At 53.0% G+C, this 23737-nt stretch overlaps 1 long non-coding RNA gene and 2 pseudogenes across 1 annotated transcript; all 3 read left to right on the top strand.

Annotated features, from left to right (window-relative positions):
* The first annotated feature begins 3624 nt into the window (after positions 1 to 3624).
* On the top strand, positions 3625 to 10506 carry LOC115617040 (annotated as a pseudogene).
* Positions 3708 to 20004, top strand: LOC115617041. Its single transcript, XR_003994482.1, has 4 exons — positions 3708 to 4673; positions 7309 to 7312; positions 16780 to 16784; positions 19992 to 20004. It is a non-coding gene; the product is annotated as an uncharacterized LOC115617041 (long non-coding RNA).
* Positions 20005 to 21512: 1508 nt separating this feature from the next.
* LOC116915285 lies at positions 21513 to 22143 on the top strand (annotated as a pseudogene).
* Positions 22144 to 23737: the final 1594 nt, after the last annotated feature.

Genomic DNA, 23737 nt, shown 5'->3' with positions numbered 1-23737 from the left:
TGGCAAGCTTTCTAGGGACATATTCCCACCACTCTAAGATCCAGGTTCTGCTCTGAAACACATACAGAAATACATGTATTAAAACAAAACCAAAACCCAAACCCCCCTACTTCAGACCAGATGTGAGTTGGCTTTAAGAATCACACTGAGTGTGCCTCTGACACAAGAAGCACCTGAGGCTGCAGTGCTTTTACAGTGGGAGAGAGAACACTTGTAAAGACAGATGTGAGGCTTTCACCCTCCCTATGGCTACCCACAACCCAAACCAGGTACAGTCAGAGGAGACACGAAGGGGATGCTTTTGCTCTGCCTTTCATTTGCTTTAATTAGTTCTAACTGTGTCTTCCCTCTGATTCCAGAGTTTTTCCTTTTTTTTCAGGTTTTTTTTTGAGACATCTATGTCACCTTATGGCAAGATGCTACTTAGAAATGTAATCCAGGCATGCCAGGGAATCCACAAGGCTAAATGAATGCTAACATTTATTTATGAACACTGGTTTGAGTTTATACACATGCTGGTAAACAAAGAGAAAAAGAAGTGTTGTCAGGAACTAAAACCCCAGGGAGGTGCTGATCTCTTCTCCCTGGGATTCAGGGACAGGAGAGTCAGGGAAGGCTCACACAATAGAAGGAAGCATTTCTTCACAGAGAGGATGTTCAGAGAGTGGCACAGGCTTCCTAGAGAGGTGGTTGATGCCCCAAGCCTGTCGGAGTTGAAGAGGCATTTGGACAATGCTTTAACTTTTGGTCAGCCCTGAATTAGTCAGGCAGTTGGACGAGATGGTGGTTGTAGGTCCCTCCTCAATGAACTATTCTATTCCATGCTGGTCTGTCCTATGCTCTGCTCTGCTGTGCTGTGCTATGCTATGCTATGCTATGCTGTGCTATCCTATCGTATCCTATCCAGATGTCCTATCCACAGCTCTGCTGTGCTGTGCTGTACTGTGCTATGCTATGCTATGCTATTCCACTCTAATCCCTGCACTGACCATTAGTCAAATAATGATGAGCCTGTTATTTGCCTGAAATGTCAGATGTTTTTTCAGCTACAGAATCATTTTTAAGTACACACAATGGTTCCAAGTGGAAACAGGATTTAATTTCATCTATTTCTTTTAATTTCATTTCATATTAGGAAGATATTCCTCACATTGAGGGTAGTTACATGCTGGCACAGACAGTTGCCTGGAGAAGCTGTGGCTGCCCCATCCCTGGCAGTGTTCAAGGCCAGGTTGGACACAGGGACTTGGAGCAACCTGCTCTAGTGGAAGGTGTCCCTGCCTGTGGCAGGGGTTGGAACTGGATGAGCTTTAAGGTCCCTCCCAACCCAAACCATTCTATGACTTTGTGACTCTGCAACAGGCAGTGGGGAAGCCAGGCTGGTGTCCAGGCTAGCTGGGATGAGGTTGTGTGTTTGCTCCTGTGGGGTAGGAGGGAGTGGCTGGAGGAGGTGAGGAATCTGGGGTGAATATGAAATTTCCTGAGTCTTGGATGCTCAGTTTGAGTCTGAGGGAGGCATGGTTTTGTCCCTTAGCTGGAATGGAATCAGCTGCTGGTGAAAATTGAGGCCCAAAGGAGAGTGGTATCTGGAAGCCGTGCTCAGAACGCTTGCTCTGGTAGCAAAAGTGTTTTTCTGCCGGAGACAGACTAAGCACAGTCAATAGGCTGCCTTGTCTTGTCTGAGGAATTGTCTTGTCTGAGAAATGTCTACTTGTAAAGAGGAACCAGCTCATACTCTTTTCCAGGGGGTGGGTCCCATTTCTAGGACTTTGCTGTCTCCTGAGAACAATCTTTCTCTTTGTTGCTCATTGGCAGAGGTCTTGGGGCCCATTTGGAGAAAAGCCTGTTGTGTGTAAGCATTGTCAGACACGTGGTGTTTTGCTTGAATTTCTGCCCAGTGAAGACAGCAACTGAGAGTACTTTGCAGCAAGGGGCTGGTTTGGGGATGTGGGGAACTGTCTAGCTCTGTGTGCCAGCTGTAGGCTTTCCTGAAGGAAAAGAAAAGGCCTGTCAGCCCTGCCTCCCCTGCCTCACATAGCCCAGGGGAGGCGTGTGGATGGGGAGTGTGACTGGGTCATGAGTCCAGGCGGGAAAGGGTTCACACGCTTTCTCAAGTAAAAGAGACAGCTTTCAACACTAGAAAGTCAGAGGAGGAGCAGCTGCCAACGTACTAAATTTCATGTAGAACAGGCTTCGGAGCTGGTTTCCTAAGGAGTGGTTTCTCTATTGTGGCTGCTTTTGCTAGATCCATACCACTCTTCTAAGGGTGTTACAGCATATTTCCCACCTTCACTACTGTGAAATCTTGTAGAGGGACATGTGGTCATTGGGAGACACTTGCTTCCTCAGGCTGTAGTGGCTCTTTGTTGAGGAATTTCTCCACTGTGCGTGTAAAAGTAACCAGAGGAGCTGCGTGTTGCTGTTGGGCTCCTACTGAACTGCAGACTTGTGTCGTGTGCCTGCACACCAGCCTCCTGCAACGCTGTGGGGGAGAACATGTGCCAAGCCCTTCCCCTTCAGTGAGGAGTTATGTTCTAGAGAAGCATGTGTTGTCAGCCTGTGGAGCCCTCGGAAATGGGATGCTGCCTTTCAAGTGGAGAACTGGGGAGACCTGCAGAGCATCAAGGCTGCGCCTTGGGGTACCTGTGGTCCAGCTGTGCTGTGAACCCAGCCTGCTGGTGGAGAAACTGCAGTGCTGGATGCTGTCCCTGAGTGTAGGACTGGCCTGCAATGGGGAGGCAGAAGAAAGAAGGTGAAATTGTTCTGAGTGTAAAGGGGAAGAAAGGTGAAACTGGTGACTATAACGGTGAGAAATGTCCAGAGATCCCTGGTCATAGGTAAGAATCTTGTGTGGTCTGCTGGTAGAGCAGAGATGTGAATTTAAAGAGCAGCTGGAAAACAAGCCTGTTCCTGCTACTAGAAGTACCTCAAGGCATTTATGAAACTTGAGTCTTCCTGTTCCTTTCCCTGTGACTATTGTGACATGTTTTCTGTTTCTCCTTCTAGATACAATTGCTGAGGCTCTCTAAAATGTCTTTACACTTGTGGAATTTCATCCCATATGCCATACCTGGAGCACTGGCACTTCTTGGCTGCTGGTGGATCTATTCTCATCTAAAAAGGCAGGCAGCCTATGAAGACTAACAAGCAATAGCCCCAGAAGAGCAGCAGGAAGAAGCGCCTGGGGAGGATTCAGCACCCAAAAGAGAACCATGTGTTCCTCAAAAACTGCTTCCCTTGCTGGAAGAGGAATGCACAGAGAATGAAACCTCAACCTCCCTGCTGTCAGCAGGGTCACCGCTGCCCTCTCTTCTCTGTCAGGCTGATGAGAGGCTGGATCTCTCACAAGACCTTCCAGACCTGCCAGAAACAATTCAGGCCAGCACCCTTGAGAACAACAGTGAAAAACTAGAATAAACAGGATCTCAAGAGGAAAGCACAGACACATCTGCAGGTGGGACACGTGTGGAGGGCCCGTTGCAGAACACAAGGCTGTCTGTTGCATTAGGCCAGCGTTCAGAGTCACTGAGCGTATCTGCAAGCCGCGACACATGCGCTGAGCAGAGCTGCGTGCCAGTGAAACTCCTCGTGCTCTGAGCTACCTGAAGAGAGCAAAGTGCCATACAGCAATGGGGTCCTGAAAGAGGATGGTCCAGACCTGCATCATGAGTGTAGCAAGGCACCAAGGGATGGATGGAGATTGCCCACAAGGTAAGGGATTTGAAAATCCTCCTACAAAAATGTGGTGAACAAGCATTTTATGTGCTGTAACCCTTTTGCTTCAGAACATGTGCAGATAAATCTTCCTCATGTTTAACTTCCCCGTAGATGACTGTTTAGCCCTCAGGTGCAGGTGGGTCTGCATTTGCTCTCAGAATTCCCATCTCCAGGATCCAACGTTAGCTGGGTGATCTTCAGGGTATACTGCAAAGGGGTGAACAGGCTGGTCCCTGTTCAGCACAAAGCTTATTGTCTAAAGCTGAGCATGTTCTCGAGTAGCCCAGTGAAATGGACTGTGTCTGGGTGTAGGCCAGGCTGTAGGAGACCTTGCTGGTTTGAGACAGACCTGCTCATCCCAATGGTTTCTGCTTCAGTTGGGCAGCCTCTAGTAAGCCCTGGGCTCCTCTCTGTGTTTGTGAGCTGCTGCTGGAAGGAAGCCGTGAGGCAGGTTTCTGAGGCGCTGCTGGATGAACCGGGGAAGTGCTCTGATGAACTGTGATAAAATGGGTCTGTTCAGACCTTGCACCTCCCTTTTTGCTTGGAAGGGCAGGTGCGTGCCAGAAAATCCCAACAGGGAGCAGTGGTCATGCGGTTCCCCCATCTCTCTGTGTGTTGCTGTTGCCTTCTAGATCCTGGATGATGTGTGCGTGGCAGAATGCAAAGCTGTCTGAGCAGATGTTAACCTGTGTGACCTTGGGGATGGATGTTAAAATCCTTTCTAGGACGCTGCGGTGCCAATAGCCCTTAATGACAGGGCCAATAGCCCTTGTAATGCCTACGAAGTAGTTGGAAGGCTGGTTGCTGCAAGACATGGGGATTGAGTTTGCCACCAATTAAGGATTAAACTTGCAAACCATTTTCTCTAGTGAGAGTAACCATAGGAAGAAATTGGTTTTGCCTTGTTGTGAATGCTGGTGTGACAAAAAGGTCCAAGTGTGTTGTGGAGCCTGGTGGTGACAAGGACTGAGAGCTGTGCACCGAGACAGCTGAAGGGCAGGGAGAGGGGATAGAGCAGGGCAAGGTGCTCATGTGGGAGCAGAGGTCACACAGCTGAGCCTCCCAGCCAGGCTGTGAGGCTTCCATCCTCATCCTTGCCTAGGAAGTCCATGGCAAAGAGCTGCACTGTTTGCCTTTGACTTTCTAGGCATCTGTGCTGTGTTCCTAGTTAAGATGTGGCAAATGTGAAGCAGAAGACACTGATATTGTTACTGAGGAACTCGATGCCTTCTTCAGTTGTGTCTTTACTGAAACATTCTCCAAGGCCTCTGCTCAATGAAGGGGCTCCAGGAGGAGGAGAGCACGTATTGGCAGGAGCCCCGGGAAATCCCAGAGGGACAAATGCCAGTTTCTGCCCCTGCAGGGGACTCACCTGCAATGGCACAGGCTGGGGCTGCCTGGCTGGGAGCAGCCCATGGCAAAGGTCTGGGTGGGCAGGAGCTGGACAGGAGGCAGCGTGTGCCCTGGCAGCAAGGGAGGACAGCAGCATCCCGGGCTGTATGACCAGGAGCATGGCCAGGAGAACAAGGGAAGGGATGCTCTGGAATACTCCATCCAGGTTTCAGATCCCCAATCCAGGAATGCTATTGGCAAGCAGGAGTGGGTTTAGCAATGGGTCCTCGGGACAGGCAGGGACTGGAGCATATTACCTGTGGGGAGAGGCTGGGGGAGCTGGGCTTGTCCAGCCCAGAGAAGGGAAGGCTGATGGGGACCTCAGGTCTCGGGAAGGATGCTGGGGACTGGCTGCCTGTACCGGCAAGGAGGACATGGAGAACACAGAGCCAGGCTCCTCACCATGGTGCCTGGTGGGAGGACAAAAGGCAATGGGGGATCCTGACAGAGGAGAGGTTCAGCCAGGACATAAGGAAACCTTGTTCCCATAGGCTCAGGCAAGTGCTGCATCAGGTCACCCAGAGAGGCTGTGCAGTCTCTGGCCTTGGGGTTGTCCAACTTGGGCTGATTCAAGCCTTGAACCACTTTCTCTGACCCTGTTTCTGACAGGTTGTCCTTGAGACCTCCTGGGGTCCCTTCCAACCTCTGTTCTCTTATGACCTTGAATGATGGGCTTATGAAGGGCCACAAAGATTCTCCAAGGGCTGGAGCACATCTCCGATGAAGACAGGCTGAGAGAGCTGAGGGTGTTCAGCCCGGACAAGAGAAGGCTCCAGGGAGACCTTACTAAGCCCATACCTAAACAGGGCCTACAAGAAATCTGGAGAGGGGCTTTTTACAAGGGTGTGCAGTGACAGGACAAGGGGGAATGGCTTTAAACTGAAAGAGGGGAGATTTATATCAGACATTAAAAAGAAGTTCTTCCCTGTGAAGGTGTGGGACACTTGCACAGGATTCCTAGGGAAGCTGTAGCTGCCCCATCCCTGGCAGTGTTCAAGGCCAGGTTGGACACAGGGGCTTGGAGCAACCTGCTCTAGTGGACCACTGTAAAGCACCCCCATAGCACTCAGAAACACCCCTGAAACACCTCAAAAAAAACCCCAACCCACCCTCACAAAACCTGATGGACACCCTAAAACATCCCCACAGCCCCCCAGATGCCACTGGTATCCCCATAACTCCTCATTGTCCTTGTCCCCTCTCTGCCATGATGCTGTGACCTAAATCAAATGCTAATCATAAATCCAAAACCCCATCCCTGAGTGAAACCCCTGTTCCTGACCCTAACTCTAACCCTCACTTATTTTTATAGTAAGTTATAATAGAATAAAAATTATTATATATTATAATAATAGATATGATTATATAATATATCTATATTACTATTATAAATTATATACTCTAATATAAATGCCTTTCAGCCCGGTGGGCCCATGACACCTCAGGCCATAGAAACTGGGGGAGTCACCCAAAAGGGACGGGTCGCTGCTCGGGTTGGGCTGGGTGTCGCTCAGCAGGTGCTGAGCAATTGTACTGGGCATCACTGCTGGCTATTGGTGTTTTCTTTCCCCTTCTGGTTCCATATCTCTCCCCTTGTTGTTTCCGTTATTCTTAATAACAATAACACCACTATTACATCATACTTGATTTCAGTTCCCGACCTGTTCTCATCTCTACCCGTGGGTATTACACTGTACCCATTCTCCTCCCCATCCCACCCAGGTGCTGAGCAAGCGGCTGCTGGTGCTGAGTTCCCGGCTGGCTTTAAACACTGATCCTGTCCTGGCCCCTTTGCTGTGGCAGCAGGGGCTGGACATTTGCACTCTTGGAGCTCGGCTCTTTGTATGGGCACGGAGCCAGAAGCAGCATTATTTGGCTAAGGAAGCGCAGCGCCCGAGTGTTGCTGGGGCTGGGGCACTGCTTGCCAAGGGCGGGGGAGGCCCAGCAACAGCTCCTGTCCTGGCACTGTTGCTGTGGGAGCACAGGGGCTCCCGCGGGCATTGCCGCAGTCAGGATTCCGCAGGTATGGCCAGAGCCCACCAGCTCCTTCCCACCTTCCGCAATGCCCAGTGGGCTTCTGGGCTGTGCCTGCGCATGCCAGGGCTTTTGTCACCTTCCCGAATGCATTGCCAGAGCCCAGCAGAGCACTGGAGCCTTCCAGAATGCCTGGTGGGCTTCCGCACGCGTTGCTGGAGCCAGGCAGGTCCCCTTGTGCTGAGCTCCCAGTGACAGCACCAACAGCTGCACTGCCCAGGGGCTGCTCCTGCCCTCACACCTTCTCAGCACCTCTCACACCAGCAGCTCCTGCACACACAAGGCTCCTGCTTCGCCCCCAGCACCTCTGCAGCCAGAGCTGAGCTCCAAGCACATGAACAAGCCCAGGGCCTCCTCCTCACCTCTCCCCTGCTCCTCCAGCTGGGATGGCACCAGCACATCTCCTGACAGCTTCTCCTCCCTTTAGAGCACACACCCACAATGTGTTTCAAGCAAACACTAAAGTAGGACTGAAAAGTCAAAGAACACGTACCTGGATGCACAGGGCAGCCAGGGGAGATGCAGCCTCCCCAGGGAGGGGTCTCCTCTGCACTGGTTACTGCAGGGCTCTCGCTCCTTAAATAGCCCACGCTCACCGGGGGGGCCTCCGTCATGATGGGCATTTCCACAGCGACCGCCACGGCTTTGTGATGGCAGCAGCATCGTGCCCATGGCCACTGGGCACCCAGGGGTGCTCAGGGTGTCGCTCCAGAGCAGGGCTTCCCTCTGCACCATGCGAGGGACAGGACATGAGGGCTGCCTTCTACCAGGGCTGGCTGCAGGGTGTGAATGTGGGTGTGCAGCCAGGGGTGCCCAGCGCTGTCCTTGTGAGCAGGGTCCCTGCACCTCAGGGGCTGTGTGCCGGGGCAGGGACTCTGCCGCCTGCCAGGGTCAGCACTCAGCCTGCCCGGGAGGTTCCCACGGTGCTGGGGGAGAAGCTGGGGAGGAAGGATTGACCCCAGCAGGGCAGCCGAAAGGCGCTGCTGCTCTAGAGAGGGTGCTGTGTGAGTCAGGGTTACTCACAGCTCCAGGTCACCCTAGAACACTTCCAAGAAGACTTTCCAAGGTGAACCTCAAGCAGGGGTTGCTATAAAGACAAGGAGCTTTTCTGAGCCTCTGTTCTCAGATTCCTGCTTGTGATGAATTTGGGGGTAGAAATGAAAAGGAGCTCTCATGCTTGAACAAGTCTCTGAGACTCCTGAGTTGGAACTTTGGGTGACCAGGAGGTCTGATATGACCATCCTAATGGACCTTCAGCCACTCCTCTGCCTATGGACAGCACCAGCATCATCCATCAGAATTGGTCTCACCTGTCCTTATCCACTTGCAAACAGGAACATGTGCACAGGCATTTTCCTTAAAACAGGCAGGTTTGTGGAGGACCAAGGTGAGTGCAGAGAGGTTCACTTGAGCTCTGTGAGCACTCACAGGGAAAAGACATGGGAGAGGGAAATGCCTCCCAGAAGTAAAATCTCCAGGTAGCAGGGCTATGATCTGGGAATGGGAGAAAACTATACCCAGAACTGCTGTGGCAGGAAGAACTCAGGACTATCTGTGTGAGCCCTTGTATGCAGAGCCCTTCCTCTGAGCAAGCCTCCTTGGCTCCTCTCTCAGAAGGCACAGCTGTGCCCTCAGGGCCGGGGGTCCAAGCCGTGACCCTCCTCCCCTGCAGGCAGAGCTCCCACAGAGCCGTGGTGCTGCTCTGCAGCCATATGTCCAGTGCCCTCTGTAGAGCCCTGGGAGTGGGAACAGCCGCCCGGCAGTGCTGGTGCTGGGAGGTGGCTGCACGGCTGGGGCAGGGGAACACTGTCCTGAGAGCCAGCTGCTCTGCCCGGGCCTCTCTCAGCCAGGCCCATGGGAGATGCTGGGAACTGTCAAACCCCTGGAACTGGTCAAGTGCCTTTGCCATTCCCGTTCCTTAGCACTGGGAGTGCAGATGCTGACACCCTTCTGCGTTAGTAGGGGCTCCATAGGACAAAGTTGAGCATCAGGGCTGGTCCCTGCCCGTACCACCTCTGAGAGTACAACTGATGGATCAAGAGCCCATGGGCAGATGCTCTGCTCTTCACTGCACACACAGCCAGCACCAAACAGGGCTCCAGCCACAGAGCTGAAGTAACATCTAATTGAAAAGAAAAGATGGTCTGTGTGCAGCAGGTTGAAGGTCTGTGTGAAATGGTTTGGAGTTGTGTCATGAAAAGTCTCCCCTAACCTGTCACTGCCTTTTTCTCCTATGACAGTGCCCCATGCCTAGAGGCAGCAGATGTCCAACGGCAGCTCCATCACCCACTTCCTCCTCCTGCCATTCGCAGACACGTGGGAGCTGCAGCTCTGGCACTTCTGGCTCTTCCTGGGCATCTCCCTGGCTGCACTCCTGGGCAACGGCCTCATCATCACCAGCACAGCCTGCGACCAGCACCTCTACACCCCCATGTACTTCTTCCTGCTCAACCTCTCCCTCCTGGACCTGGGCTCCATCTCCACCACTGTCCCCAAATCCATGGCCAATTCCCTCTGGGACACCACAGCCATCTCCTTCACAGGATATGCTGCACAGGTTTTCTTTGTATTCTTCTTGTTTACAGCAGAGTTTGTCCTTCTCACCATCATGTCCTATGACCGCTATGTGGCCATCTGCAAGCCCCTGCACTATGGGACCCTCCTGGGCAGCAGAGCTTGTGTCCACATGGCAGCAGCTGCCTGGGGCACTGGGTTTCTCTATGCTCTGCTACACACTGCCAATATATTTTCACTACCCCTCTGCCGAGGCAATACTGTGGAGCAGTTATTCTGTGAAATCCCCCAGATCCTCAAGCTCTCCTGCTCACGCTCCTATATCAGGGAAGTTGGGCTTCTTGTGGTTAGTGCCTGTTGATCATTCGGGTGTTTTGTTTTCATTGTGTTGTCCTATGTGCAGATCTTCAGGGCCGTGCTGAGGATCCCCTCTGAGCAGGGATGCCACAAAGCCTTTGCCACGTGCCTCCCTCACCTGGCCGTGGTCTCCCTGTTTATCACTACCTGCATCTTTGCCTACCTGAAGCCCCCCTCCATCTCTTCTTCATCCCTGGATCTGGTGGTGCCAGTGCTGTATGCAGTGGTGCCTCCAGTAGTGAACCCTCTCATCTACAGCCTGAGGAACCAGGAGCTCAAGGATGCTCTGAGGAAGCTGGTGACTGGATGTGTTTTAGCAGCCATACACTGCCTGCTCTCCTCTGCAAAAGTCTCCCAGTGTCAGTCGTGACAGGCCACATCTGTCTTTCCTGCTTCATATTTGTTTTCCTTTTTCAACTTGTGATGTTCTTGTCTTCATATGAATGTCAGTTTTCGTCATGTCCTACTTACGTAACCACGCGCCTTGTCTGACCCCCAGACTTTGTGTCAATGGGGTCTTCTCATTGTATTTAAGGGAAAATAAATGATCCTGCAGCAACTTCTTCTCTATGATATGTCCTCACATAGCAAGAATGAAGGGAATGAAATCAGCTTTCTGGCTGCTCCAGCTCTGGGATGGCTGCTCTGTGCCTGGAGCAGTTGGGGCTCTTGAGGACGCCAAGGGCCGGGGCTGTTGTGCTGGTGTGGGGAGATGGGATGGCATGGGAGGGCTGCAGAGCTCTCAGGGTGTCGTGGGGAGGAGAGCAGGGGACACAGGTGTCCCTGCAGGAGACTCACCTGCACTGGCAAAGGCACAGGCTGCCTGGCTGGGAGCAGCCCATGGCAAAGGTCTGGGCGGGCAGGAGCTGGACAGGAGGCCAGCGTGTGCCCTGGCAGCAAGGGAGGACAGCAGCATCCCCGGGCTGTATGACCAGGAGGCATGGCAGTAGAATTATAGAAATCAACGAGGTTGGAAAAGATCTTTGAGATCATCAGGATTACCCCAGCACTGCCAAGTCCACCACTAACCCATGTCACTGAGGGCCTTGGCTACATGGCATGTGAATCCTTCCAGGGACGGTGACTCCAGCCCTGCCCTGGGCAGCCTGCTCAATGCCTGAGTACCCTTTGGGGAAGGAATTGTTCCTAATCTCCTTCTAAACCTCCCCTGGTGCAGCTTGAGACCGTTTTCTCTTGTTCTGTCACTTGTTCCTTGGGAGCAGAGACCAGCCCCTTCCTGGCTCCATCCTCCTGTCAGGCAGTTGTAGGGAGCGATAAGGTCCCCCTTGAGCCTTCTCTTCTCCAGACTAAACCCCCACAGGTACCTCAGCCGTTCCTCATCACACTTGTGCTCCAGGCCCTGCACCAGCTCCTTCTCTGGTCCTCCTCCAGCACCTCAATGTCTCTCTTGTAGTGAGGGGCCCAGAACTGAACACAGGATTTGAGGTGTAGCCTCACCAGTGCCCAGTGCACGGGGACAGTCACTGCCCTGGCCCTGCTGCCACACTGGTGCTGATACAGGCCAGGATGCTGGTGACTTCTTGGCTGCCTGGGCACAAGCTGCTCATGTTCAGCTCCATCAATCAGCACCCCCAGCTCCTTTCCCATGAGCAGTTTCCAGCCGCTCTACCCCAAGCCTGGAGCGTTGCAGGGGGTTGTTGTGGCCCAAGTGCAGGACCTGGCACTTTACCTTGTTGAACCTCATCCCACTGGCTGCAGCCCATGGATCCAGCCTGTCCAGATCCCTCTGCAGAGCTTCCCACTCTCCAGCAGATCAACTCTCCCACCTGACTTGGTGTCGTCTGCAAATTTACACACCCCAGTATGGAGCAGCACAGACCAGTATGAGCTAGTACAGACCAATATAGGCCACTATGGCCCCAGATACTGCTGGGGTTTCAATATCCCAGTGCTCCCAGTAACTGCCCCAGGTCTTCCCGCTTGCAGCCCTGCTCAATTCCCAATCCCTTCCGGTGCTCCCAGTGCTCCCACTACCTGCTGCAGGTGCTCCCAGGCCCTCTCAGTCCTTCTCAGTCTCCCCCAGTGGTCCCAGTACCTGCCGCAGGGGGGGAACAGCTTTTTTGGGGCACCCCCAGTTGGGGGTGGGGGTGTTTGGTGAGGCCCCTCCAGGATTTTGGGTCCCTGGGTTCAACTGGGGGAGGGCCCAGCATGTTGGGGGTGTGCAGTCCACTTCTGGGCTGCCCCAGGCCCCCTATTTGGGGTTCCTGCCTGCTCTTGTGGTGCTTCAAGGAGATTTGGTGGTTACCCAGTATTTTGGGGGGCACCATGATTGCTTTGGGTGGCTCCAGGGCCCTTGGCGGGGGGAAGCGTGGTTTTGGAGTGCCACTTTATTGGCAAGTCCATCCCCTCTGACCCCCTGAATTCACTAGCAATTGACCCCAAGCAATTCTGGGGTCCCCCCAGGGGATCTGGGGTCCCAGAGCATTTTGGGGGTGGTGCTGGTGCTGGGGGACCCCCACTTTTCAGAGCACCCCTTCTTCAGGGGGCTCCTGGCTGCTGCGCTGAGCCAGGGCATATTTGGAGCTGCGGGATTTGGGTTTGAGGGGATTTGGGGCTCCCTGGTGGGATCTTGGTGTGCGGGGGAGGGTTGGGTTCAGGGGTGCTGGGTTTTGGGGTCTCACCTGGCTGCCAGACGCTTGTGCAGAGCTAAGAGCCTCTTGAGGTGCTTCTTGCTGCTGCTCCTTCAGCCCTAGCACCCATTCAAGAGAGTTCACCGTCTTCCCCTCTGTCACGTCCCAGTGGATGGTACAAACAGGATTTGGATCTTGCGGGGTGAAATTAAGACGCGAATGAGGTCAAATATCCAAATAATGCAATTTATTATCTAAAACTATTGTAAAAAAATAAAATAAAAAACGATAAAAGAGAAGAAGGAAAAGAGAAGGAGTAGGAAAAAAAGGATAGAAGCAGTATATCAATAGATTTTCAGAGAGAGAGAGAGTCAAATAGTTAAGTTACCACCACAGAGCCGTACAGCGTCCTGTTGTCTGGATTGGTGGGAGAAGTCTTCCAACCAGGCTGTGGTCGTGCGGTCCTTTATATCATATTGTGTCCAGATGTCAATCAGATAGCTGTTGCCCCAGCACTGTGCAACAACTGCAACCAGCCATGGGCTGCATCTGTGAATCGCATGTTTCAGCAGGTTTTTATCTGCTGCCCATACAGTTTGTTCCTGCAAGGATGTTCCCCTCCGCTTGTCAGAACTGAAACATCCCAGCCTCCTCCCTGTGCAAGGGCGCAGCTGCATCAACAGAGCTGAATGCACAAGTTGTTACAGAGAGCAATGAAGTCTCTTTCTGAGGGGTAAATGGTCTCGCCACACCCGCTACAGTTCGTAGCTCACAGAGAGCAATGGTTGAGGCAAATACCTGTTTTACATATCAGTCCTACACCCTCCACCCACATTTGGAGGGTCCCATGAGCTCTCTGAGGGTGACCCACTTTTTGGGTGACCCTATTTATATATAAGTAACCCCCAATTAATGGGGTGCCCCTTAGTTTTGGGGAGTCCATTTTGGGAGTGTTCCTCAGTTATGGTGTGCCTCTCACTTATGGCTTGCCCCCATTTTCAGGTGCACCCAATTTCCCTCATTCTGTGGGTACCCACACCTTTGCCTCCCTATTTTTGCCTCTTGCCCAATTTTGGGGCAGTTCCAGTGCTTACCAATGGAAAGTAGGACCCAGCAACAGCTCCTGTCCTGGCACTGTTGCTGTGGGAGCACAGGGGCTCCCGCGGGCATTGCCGCAGTCAGGATTCTGCAGGTATGGCCAGAGCCCACCAGATCCTTCCCACCTTCCGCAATGCCCAGTGGGCTTCTGGGCTGTGCCTGTGCCTGCCAGGGCCTTTGTTACCTTCCAGAATGCACTGCCAGAGCCCAGCAGAAAACTGGAGCCTCCCGCAATGCCCGGCGCTGGCCTGGGCTTTACCAGAGCTCACCGGGACCCCTCCTGCCTTCCGCAATGCCTGGTGGGCTTCTGCGCGCATTGCCGGAGCCAGGCAGGTCCCCTTGTGCTGAGCTCGCAGTGAGACAGCACCAGCAAGCTTGCAACTGCCAGGGGGCTGCTCCTGCCCTCACACCTTCTCAAGCACCTCTCACACCAGCAAGCCTTCCTGCAACACAAGGCTCCTGCTTCGCCCCCAGCACCTCTGCAGGCAGAGCTGAGCTCCAAGTACATGAACAAGCCCAGGGCCTCCTCCTCACCTCTCCCCTGCTCCTCCAGCTGGGATGGCACCAGCACATCTCCTGACAGCATCTCCTCCCATTAGAGCACGCACCCACAACGTGTTTCAAGCGAACACTAAAGTAGGATTGAAAAGTCAAAGAACATGTACCTGGATGCGCAGGCAGCCAGGGGAGATGCAGCCTCCCAACGAAGGGGTCTCCTCTGCACTGGTTTACTGCAGGGCTTTTGCTCCCTTAAATAGCCCACAGTCACCAGGGGGGCCCCCGTCACAAATGGGCGTCTCCACAGTGACCACCACGGCTTTGTGATGGCAGCAGCATCGTTGCCCATGGCCACAGGGCACCGGGGGTGCTCTGGGAGTCGCTGCAGGGGGACCAGCCTCTGCCCAGCAGGCTTGGGGAGGCCCCTCCCCTCGGTGAGGCTCTTCCTCAGTGCCTTTCCTCTGGAGATGGAGAATGCGAGGGGTCACAGCTCAACCTGGGCAATGAACAGGGCGTCACATCCACCAATGAGAAGTGGAGAGTGACTGGCATTCACACATCAGAGAATCATGGAATCCCAGACTGGTTTGGGGTGGAAGAGACGTTAAAGCTCACCCAATTCCAACCCCCTGCCATGGGCAGGGACATCTTCCACTAGAGCAGGTTGCTCCAAGCCCCTGTGTCCAACCTGGCCTTGAACACTGGCAGGGATGGGGCAGCCCACAGCTTCTCTGGGCACCCTGTGCCAGTGTCCCACACCCTTCCAGGGGAAGAACTTCTTCCTGAGATCTCATCTCAATCTCCCCTCTCTCTCAGTTTAAAGCCATTCCCTCTTGCCCTATCACTACACACCCCCTAAAAGAATCCCCCTCCAGCTTTCTTGGAGGCATCCCATTAGGTACCGGAAGGCAAAACTCATTGTCTAAATCATCGTCTGAATAAACGAATTAAATCAACTTCAAATCATTGTGAAATCACTGTTGAAATAAAATACGATTATTGCTTAATTACAGATGGATTCCCTTAGACAACTCTTCAATCATGTTCACAGCTACCTCTTTGTACCTACCTGTGTCACTAAACCATTTCCATGACATTATCCCTGTGTAGGAGACGTGACCCCGTGAGGCACTGCTTGTACCAGGCATGTGGTGCCGAGTGTATTTTACTTGTGTAGGGCACTTTGTCCTGCTTTCCTTTGCTTTGCTTGCCCAGAGGAACAATCTGCTGTCCCTGTGGGCAGGCAGGTCTCTAAGGCAGCCAGGCTGGGAGTCGGTGCACAGGAGCTGCACCATCCAGCGCCAGTTCAGTGGAGAAGTCAGATGTGAGGAGAAGTGACGCAAGTCCCAGGTGGACGCGATGAGAGCAATGTGGGTGGGGAGGTGAGGAGCGAGGTGCTCAGTGCAGTGCTGGACGCTTAAGGGCTGCTTTTCCTGCCTGTCCAGGGCCTCTGGAAGAGACACTCGGATCAACGGCAAGGGAATAGAAATTTCTAAACTGAAAGTAATTAAATAAACATTTTCAAATAATTTGTTTCAGATGCTCTTTGTAATCTTCCTGCACTCAGAAACCTCCCCAATTCCCTGGAAGACAATCTGGAAGACTTGAAAAAAACCACATGGTTTTTGTCAGGGTTTTAATGAGCCCCATGGTGTATTTGGGCTGAGTCCATGAACCTCAGGTACTGAGAGGAGACTGAAGAAACCTCTCAAGAAGTCCAAGTCAGAAACAAAGCCCCAAGTCCCTTCAGCATTAATGGGCCCCACTGAGGGCTGTTACTGACAAAGCCTCCCCAGGGACTCGTTAAAGCAAGTAACTGGAGGCTGTGATTACAGGGAGACAAAGGCAAAATGCAGGTGTCTGATGGTGACAACACCCTTGGTTTTTTTTGATGAAGCAGAAAGGCCAAGCCCTGAGCACAGCCCTTGGAGAAGTAGAGCCTGAAATCCTGAGAATGAAAGTTCTCCTCATAGGCCTTGCTGAAAGAGGCAACTGCCATAGCCCAGGGGACAGAGACCTTTTGTTCTTTTGGGCCTTTCAGCCTTGCCAGAATCCTCAGGCATCTCTGCTGCAGGCTGTCCTCCACTGGCCCATGCCTGCACCTCTTTCCCTTCAGGCTGTTGACACCCATCTTGCTTTCCCACCTAGCTCTCACCTGGCATTTCTGTACCTTCAGTCACATCTCTCCACCCATCGCTGCCTGTTCCTTGAAACACAAAGCCATGGGCTGATCCAGACTCCCTCTGGGTGACCTCTTGCACCACAAGTCCACCTTCTGAGAGACTTTCGTCTTTCCTCACTTCGAGTCTGAACCTTCCAAGCTGCACTTTGTAGAGGTTTCCCTCTCTTTCCACTACCAAGAAAACCTCCATCATCTCTGAAACCACCCTTCAAGTAGTTGTAGGCTGCTTCTATAGTGTCAATTCAGCAGGTGGAGTGAATATCCCTCAGCAAGGCCATCTAAAGGAGGCTTCTAGAGGAATGGGTGATGCCATCAGTATAGAGAACTAAGCACCATGGGAGAGCAGTGGGAAAAGGGAATGGTGTGGATTGAGAACTTCTTGGCAAGAGCCAAAAGGAAAGGTGGTGTCCTTGGGTGCAAGGTACCCCATGCTCTGGGGACAGGGCACCTCGTTTGGGACAGCTTCCTGCCTGTAGCACCCTCTCTGCTGCGCACACCCCGCTCTCTGCCCGCACTCACAAGTGTCTCCCAGAACCTTTGCACTTCCCCTGCAGCAGCGACACCTCACTCCAGGAGGTTCCTGCATTCTCCAGGCTCAGGGATGGTTCCTGCATTCCAGGCAAGTTTGGGTAGTGCAGGAGAGGGAGACAGGAAGGTCGGCTCATGGGGCATGATGAGCAGTGTTCAGGCACCCCCAGCAGTGGGCATTCCCCATGTGCCACGCTGAGGCATGTTCCCATGAGGGAAACTTCTCAGAGAATCTCTGTTTTGTCCAGGGTCTGCAGCCACACTCCAAGGGACACCTACTCCTCCTCCACCTACAGACATCAACTGCTCTCCATTGCTGGGCTCAGTCCTAGTTGTAAGGATTTGTTAAAGCCCTGAACCATCACCTTGCTTCTTGCTGACTTCCCTCCACCCTCTCTCACCTCCCTACACACTGCTCATTGCCACTAGTAACTAACTGAAGAGTTAAGAAACTCTCAAGGCTTTCCTCAGGGGGTGCGTGTGACCATGTTTCTCCATTCACCACTGATGGATCCTAGAAAGGCCACTTGAGGAAGCCCATCCAGATGTATGAGGGGAGGACTTCCCTGATGCACCTCTGTGCTCTTGCAGGTCTAAGTGCTTTTGCACTTAGGCTCCGGGAGTTCATTTGGTGCCATTCCTTTGGGGTTCATTTCTTGAAACACAAAGCTTTGGGCTGATCTGGACTCCCGCCGGGTGGCCTATTGTTCCACAGCACTTCTTGGTGCTGAGAAACTTCATTTCTTTAATGTTATTGCTGTCATTCACTCTTACTTGACAAGGTAGCTCTAACTGCACCGTGGGTAACATCTGGCATGAAGTTGTTAGACCAGTGCTGCTTCTCTCTTTGCTGACTGTTATTTAATGGCAACAGCTCTCTCCTGAGAGGAATGCTTCTTTCCATGGGTACCTGGAGAGACCATTCCTGTGCTGGGAGGAGGCTGTCCTGTAAGGCCTGTCAGACTTGCTCATGCTCCTTCACCATCAGAGCCGCTTCCCATGGAACCTCCTGGATCAATTTCCAAGCAAGTCCAAGTCTTCTCCTCTGGAGTCCAGAGTCTGTTCTCTGTTGCTGGCCTTCCTCATGCCCTTTGGTACCTGAGTCACCACTAATGCACGCTCATGATAGCCAAGGCTGACAGTGATGGTCACATCCTGACCAGCTTTTCCTTGGTGGCCAGGATCAGGTCCAGGGGAGCATCACCCTTGTTGGCCCGCCCTGCATCTGTGTTAACAGATTGTCCCAAGACCCTCCAGACTTTCACCCACTTGCTTTGCCTGGCCAGTGAATGCCGGGGAAATTGCACTTGCACAGGAACCTGCTCATTAATCTGGAGACTTCCTCAGGTGCTGAAAAAAGACCTTTTCTGTTTCCCCTCCCTGATCAAGTAGTTTGTAACTGTGAGCACAATGTCCCTCTTACCAACTCCTCTGATCCTCAGTGACAAAAGCCAACCCAACCTGTTCCCTCTCACAAAGAGGACCTCCAGAAGTCCAAGCTTCCCCTTCATGCAGGGGTCATCTCCCCTCCTCATCGATCTTGCCTCCATGCTACACCTCCTGGGGTTCCAGCCATCAAAGGGACATGAGATTATCTGTACAATTCTCCCCTTACAGAGCTAGATCTAAGAAACAGCATTTTAAATGATGCCTCCCAGAGTCCAGTGCCTTTCTTCCTGGGACAAGAACACACCAGCACGTCCTGGGGAAAAACATTCTCTCAGCACCTTGGATGCTGCCCCTTTGGTCCCATGGACTGGTAAGGGTGTAGTTTGCAAAGTAACCCCTGCCTTGATCCCCATCCAGTGCTGGTTGTTCCCCTTTCCCACCCAGAGTCCTGCCTCAAAGCACAAAGGCCTGGGGGACCTTGCTGGTGGTAACTTAGTCATGGAGGAGATGAGCTACCTCAGATCTACCTGTATGTACTCTTGCTTTACTTAGTTGTGGTCCTCTGTTATCTTGTTCCTAATAGTAATTGTTCCTTAAGTAGCAGCAGCTCATCCTGGTGTCTTTGAATTCTCATTTGAGTTTGACTGAGTTTTGCTATGACCCATCGCTGTGCTTGGAGGATGCTGTCTCTGAAGGCCAGATGGACCAGGCACACAGTTAAAATGCTTGGGCTGTTCCTCAGTTGAATCATCAAGGGAGTGAGTAAAGACCCTGCAGGAATGTACTTTGTGTTCACTCAATGCCCACAGCTAATGGGTGGAAGAAAGGACATACCTTGTTCACTGATAGCAAATCATGGCTGATGCCTCTGGGTGCTACAAGAATATTCCTAAAGATACTGTCTTGTCTCTATATCCCCCGTACTTATCTTCAACCTGTCTCTATTACTTGCATGTAACTCTGACAAGCCCTGTAATGCCAAATGTCACCAGAGATTTGCATCTGGACACCTCACTCCTGGGCCCCATCACTGTTAATGACCATGAGAGCTGAGACAAGGAGCTCACACGTAGGTGCCTTTTTAATGAAGACCTGACCAAAGGCAGGAGGAATCCCACCTCCTGTGGGTTTGTGATGAGCCTGGGAGGGAGAGGAGTTCCCTTCCAGCCCCAGGGCTGCAGTCCCAGGAGGAGATGCCTCAGCTAACTAGGCTGAATCCCTTCCTTCAGCAGGGGTAAACGAGGTCTCTGCCTGTCCTGGTCTGCCTGTCCTGTCTAATGACGGGACAGGAAACAGGCTGCACTAAGAAGTGTTTTCGTCACCATCCCTGGAGGTATTTAAAAGACATGTAGATGTGGAACTTGTGGACACGGATCAGTGGTGGAATTTACAGTGTTTGGTTATTGGTTGCACTTGATCTTAAGGGTGTTTTCCAACCTAAATGATTCTACAATTCTAAGAAAGCTGATGTTCAGACTGAGCACTGCAGGAAGGCAGTGTGTCTCCCAGCTGAGGGAGGGAACATCGTTGTTTCTTCAGGCTGTTTAACATGATTCTCATGTGGATCCCCAGGGAGCCCTGGAGGGAGCCCAGAGGGGCAGAGGCAGTGCCACCTTGGGCTGGGCCTCTGCTGCTGAGCTGGTTGGGCTCCTGGGACGCAGAGAGATGCTGGCAAGCGGGCAGCGCTGCAGAGAGACAGCTCTGGCCAGGAGCAGGGCTGGGGCACTGCCTGCAGGCACCGAGGGCAGACCTGCGAGCCTCAGAGAGCTTAAAGGCACTTGGCAGGGGAGGATGCTGAGAGCTGCCTGCAGGAGAAACCTTCCCAGCCCTGTGCGTGGTAAGGCTCTGGGTGCAGGGCAATGCAGCTGCAGTTCCTGGAGGGATCTCCTCAAGCTGCTGCCTTGGACAGTCCACGGGATCTGTGAGGAGGACTCTCTTAGTTTCTGTGTGTAGGTAAGGAGGAGGATGTGCTGCAGAGCAGGGTTTTCCTCTGCACCATGCAAGGGACAGGGCATGAGGGCTGCCTCCTCCTGGGGATGGCTGTGGAGGTGTATATTGGTGTGATGCCAGGGGCTGTTCAAGGAGCACAGAAAGGAAAGGATCCTGTTCTATCAATCTTCTGCCGTGTGTTGTCTGAGTGGGAAATGGGACATAGAAATTAATGTCTCCATTCAGGAGAAGACACTGAAATTCCAAATCCATTAGAATAGTTAGTGTTAGAGGTTAATAACCAGGGAGTATCAGCACACGATGTGTCACAGACAGCATCACTGTCACTTTTCCAGGCTCACCAGGGTTGATGTGAGGTTCCCATCAGAGCCTGCCCAGGCACAGATGCCCCTGGGCAGAGCCCTGCTGCCAGGAGGGGTGTGCAGGGCAGAGCTGAGCACACAGCCCATGGGATGGGCTCTGGGAGCACTGAGAGGGAGCAGAGCTGGGCACAGAGCAGCAGCTCCTGGCAGGGACAGCTCCAGGCAGCAGAGCCATGGGCAGGGAGTGGGGGGAAAGTGCAGCCCAGGCCTGGGGAGGGTGCGTTCAGGCAGCTCTCTTGGTGTCTGGCACTGGAGGTGGCTGCTGGCCATGCTCTGCTGGGCAAGGAGCTGACTGTCTCTAGAAGGTGCAGGGCACCTGAGGACCAGAATGAATGACTCTGCAGCAATCTTGAGTAGGCACTAACCCAGAGACAGTTGAGCCCTTGTGTCTGTCACATGCTGAGACTCTTCAAAGTTGCCTTCAAAACATTAGAAATTTTATACCTAAAAATGTCACTTGTCAGATGTGACACTGGGAAAACAAACAAACCAACCAATCTCAGAGACAATCATGACCAAGTCACGCTGAGCCTCTCCTCTGCAGCCCTAAAGTGTTCAGATTCGTGAGTGCATAAATTGGACTGCTGTATCTGACATCCCTCCTATCCTAACCTGTCACTGCCTTTTTCTCCTAAGACAGTGTCCCATGCCCAGAGGCAGCAGATGTCCAACGGCAGCTCCATCACCCACTTCCTCCTCCTGCCATTCGCAGACACGCGGGAGCTGCAGCTCTGCCACTTCTGGCTCTTCCTGGGCATCTCCCTGGCTGCGCTCCTGGGCAACGGCCTCATCATCACCACCACAGCCTGCGACCAGCACCTCCACACCCCCATGTACTTCTTCCTGCTCAACCTCTCCCTCCTGGACCTGGGCTGCATCTCCACCACTGTCCCCAAATCCATGGCCAATTCCCTCTGGGACACCAGGGCCATCTCCTACAAAGGTTGTGTTGCACAAGTCTTCTTTGTATTATTCTTCTTTGGAACAGAGTTTGCCCTTCTCACCATCATGTCCTATGACCGCTATGTGGCCATCTGCAAGCCCCTGCACTATGGGACCCTCCTGGGCAGCAGAGCTTGTGTCCACATGGCAGCAGCTGCCTGGAGCACTGGATTTGTCCATGGTCTGCTGCACACAGCCAATACATTTTCACTTCCCCTCTGCCGAGGCAATGCTGTGGAGCAGTTCTTCTGTGAAATCCCCCAGATCCTCAAGCTCTCCTGCTCACGCTCCTATATCAGGGAACTTGGGCTTCTTGTGGTTGCTTTTTGTTTAGCACTTGTGTGTTTTGTTTTCATTGTGGGTTCCTATGTGCAGATCTTCAGGGCCGTGCTGAGGATCCCCTCTGAGAAGGGACGCCACAAAGCCTTTTCCACGTGCCTACCCCACCTGGCCGTGGTCTCTGTGTTTTATAGCACTACATCTTTGCCTACCTGAAACCCACTTCCATCTCTCCCCATCCCTGAGATTGGTGGCGTCAGTGCTGTACTCGGTGGTTCCTCCAGCAGTGAACCCCTTATCTACAGCCTGAGGAACCAGGGCTCAGGGATGCTGGTGAGAAGCTGGTGACAGGATGTTTTTGTCTGCAAAGGGCTCCCAGTGTAGGTTATGACAGGCTAGGTCTGTCTTGCATGCTTTTACAGTGGGGTTTGTTTCCACTTTTGATGTTGTTGTCTTTCAAAGACATGTCAATATTCATCCCCTGCTATCTTCAGTATCTGCCCATCTTGTCTGACATACAGACTTGTGTCAGTGGTAGGGGTTCTCTCCTAATATTTAAGGGAACTAAATGATCCTGCAGCAACTTCTCTGTGATATGTCCTCACACAGCAGGAATGAAGAGGGAATGAAATCAGCTTTCTGGCTGCTCCAGCTCTGGGATGGCTGCGCTGTGCCTGGAGCAGGAAGAGCTCTTGAGGAGCCCAAGGGCCAGGGCTGTTGGGCTGGTGTGGGGAGATGGGATGGCATGGGGGGCTGCAGAGCTCTCAGGGTGTCCTGGGGAGGAGAGCAGGGGACACAGGTGTCCCTGCAGGGGACTCACCTGCACTGGCACAGGCTGGGGCTGCCTGGCTGGGAGCAGCCCATGGCAAAGGTCTGGGTGTGCAGGAGCTGGACAGGAGGCAGCGTGTGCCCTGGCAGCAAGGGAGGACAGCAGCATCCCGGGCTGTATGACCAGGAGCATGGCAGGAGAACAAGGGAATGGATGCTCTGGAATACTCCATCCAGGTTTCAGATCCCCAATTCAGGAACGCTATTGGCAAGCAGGAGTGGGTTTAGCAAGGGGCCCTCAGGACAGGCAGGGACTGGAGCACGTTGCCTGTGGGGAGAGGCTGGGGGAGCTGGGCTTGTCCAGCCCGGAGAAGGGAAGGCTGATGGGGACCTGAGATCCTGGAAAGGGAAGGCTGTCAGGGACTGGCTGCCTGTACCAGCAAGGAGGACATGGAGAATCCAGAGCCAGGCTCCTCACCATGGTGCCTGGTGGGAGGACAAAAGGCAATGGGGGATAGTGACAGAGGAGAGGTTCAGCCAGGACATAAGGAAACCTTGTTCCCATAGGCTCAGGCAAGTGCTGCATCAGGTCCCCCAGAGAGGCTGTGCAGTCTCTGGCCTTGGGGTTTTCCAACTGGGACTGAATCAAGCCTTGAACCACTTGCTCTGACCCTGTTTCTGACAGGTTGGACTTGAGACCTCCTGGGGTCCCTTCCAACCTCTGTTCTCTTACGATCCTGCAATGATGTGGTTATGAAGGGCCACAAAGATGCCCCGTGGGCTGGAGTACATCTCCCATGAAGACAGGCTGAGAGCTGAGGGTGTTCAGCCTAGGGCAAAGGCTCCAGGGAGACCTTACTAAGCCCATACCTAAACAGGGTCTACAAGAAATCTGGAGAGGGGTTTTTTACAAGGGTGTGCAGTGACAGGACAAGGGGGAATGGCTTTAAGCTGAAATGGGGGAGATTTAACTTAGACGTTAGGAAAAAGCTCTTCCCTGTGAGGCTGGTGGGACACTGGCACAGGGTGCCCAGAGAAGCTGTGGCTGCCCCATCCCATGCAGTGTTCAAGGCCAGGTTGGACACAGGGGCTTGGAGCAACCTGCTCTAGTAGAAGGTGTCCCTGCCTGTGGCAGG

The sequence above is a fragment of the Strigops habroptila genome, chromosome 15, assembly GCF_004027225.2.
Source record: "Strigops habroptila isolate Jane chromosome 15, bStrHab1.2.pri, whole genome shotgun sequence".
NCBI lineage: Eukaryota > Metazoa > Chordata > Aves > Psittaciformes > Psittacidae > Strigops > Strigops habroptila.
The sequence above is the reverse complement of the archived record's forward strand: the minus strand, read 5'-3'. Positions and strand labels throughout refer to the sequence as shown.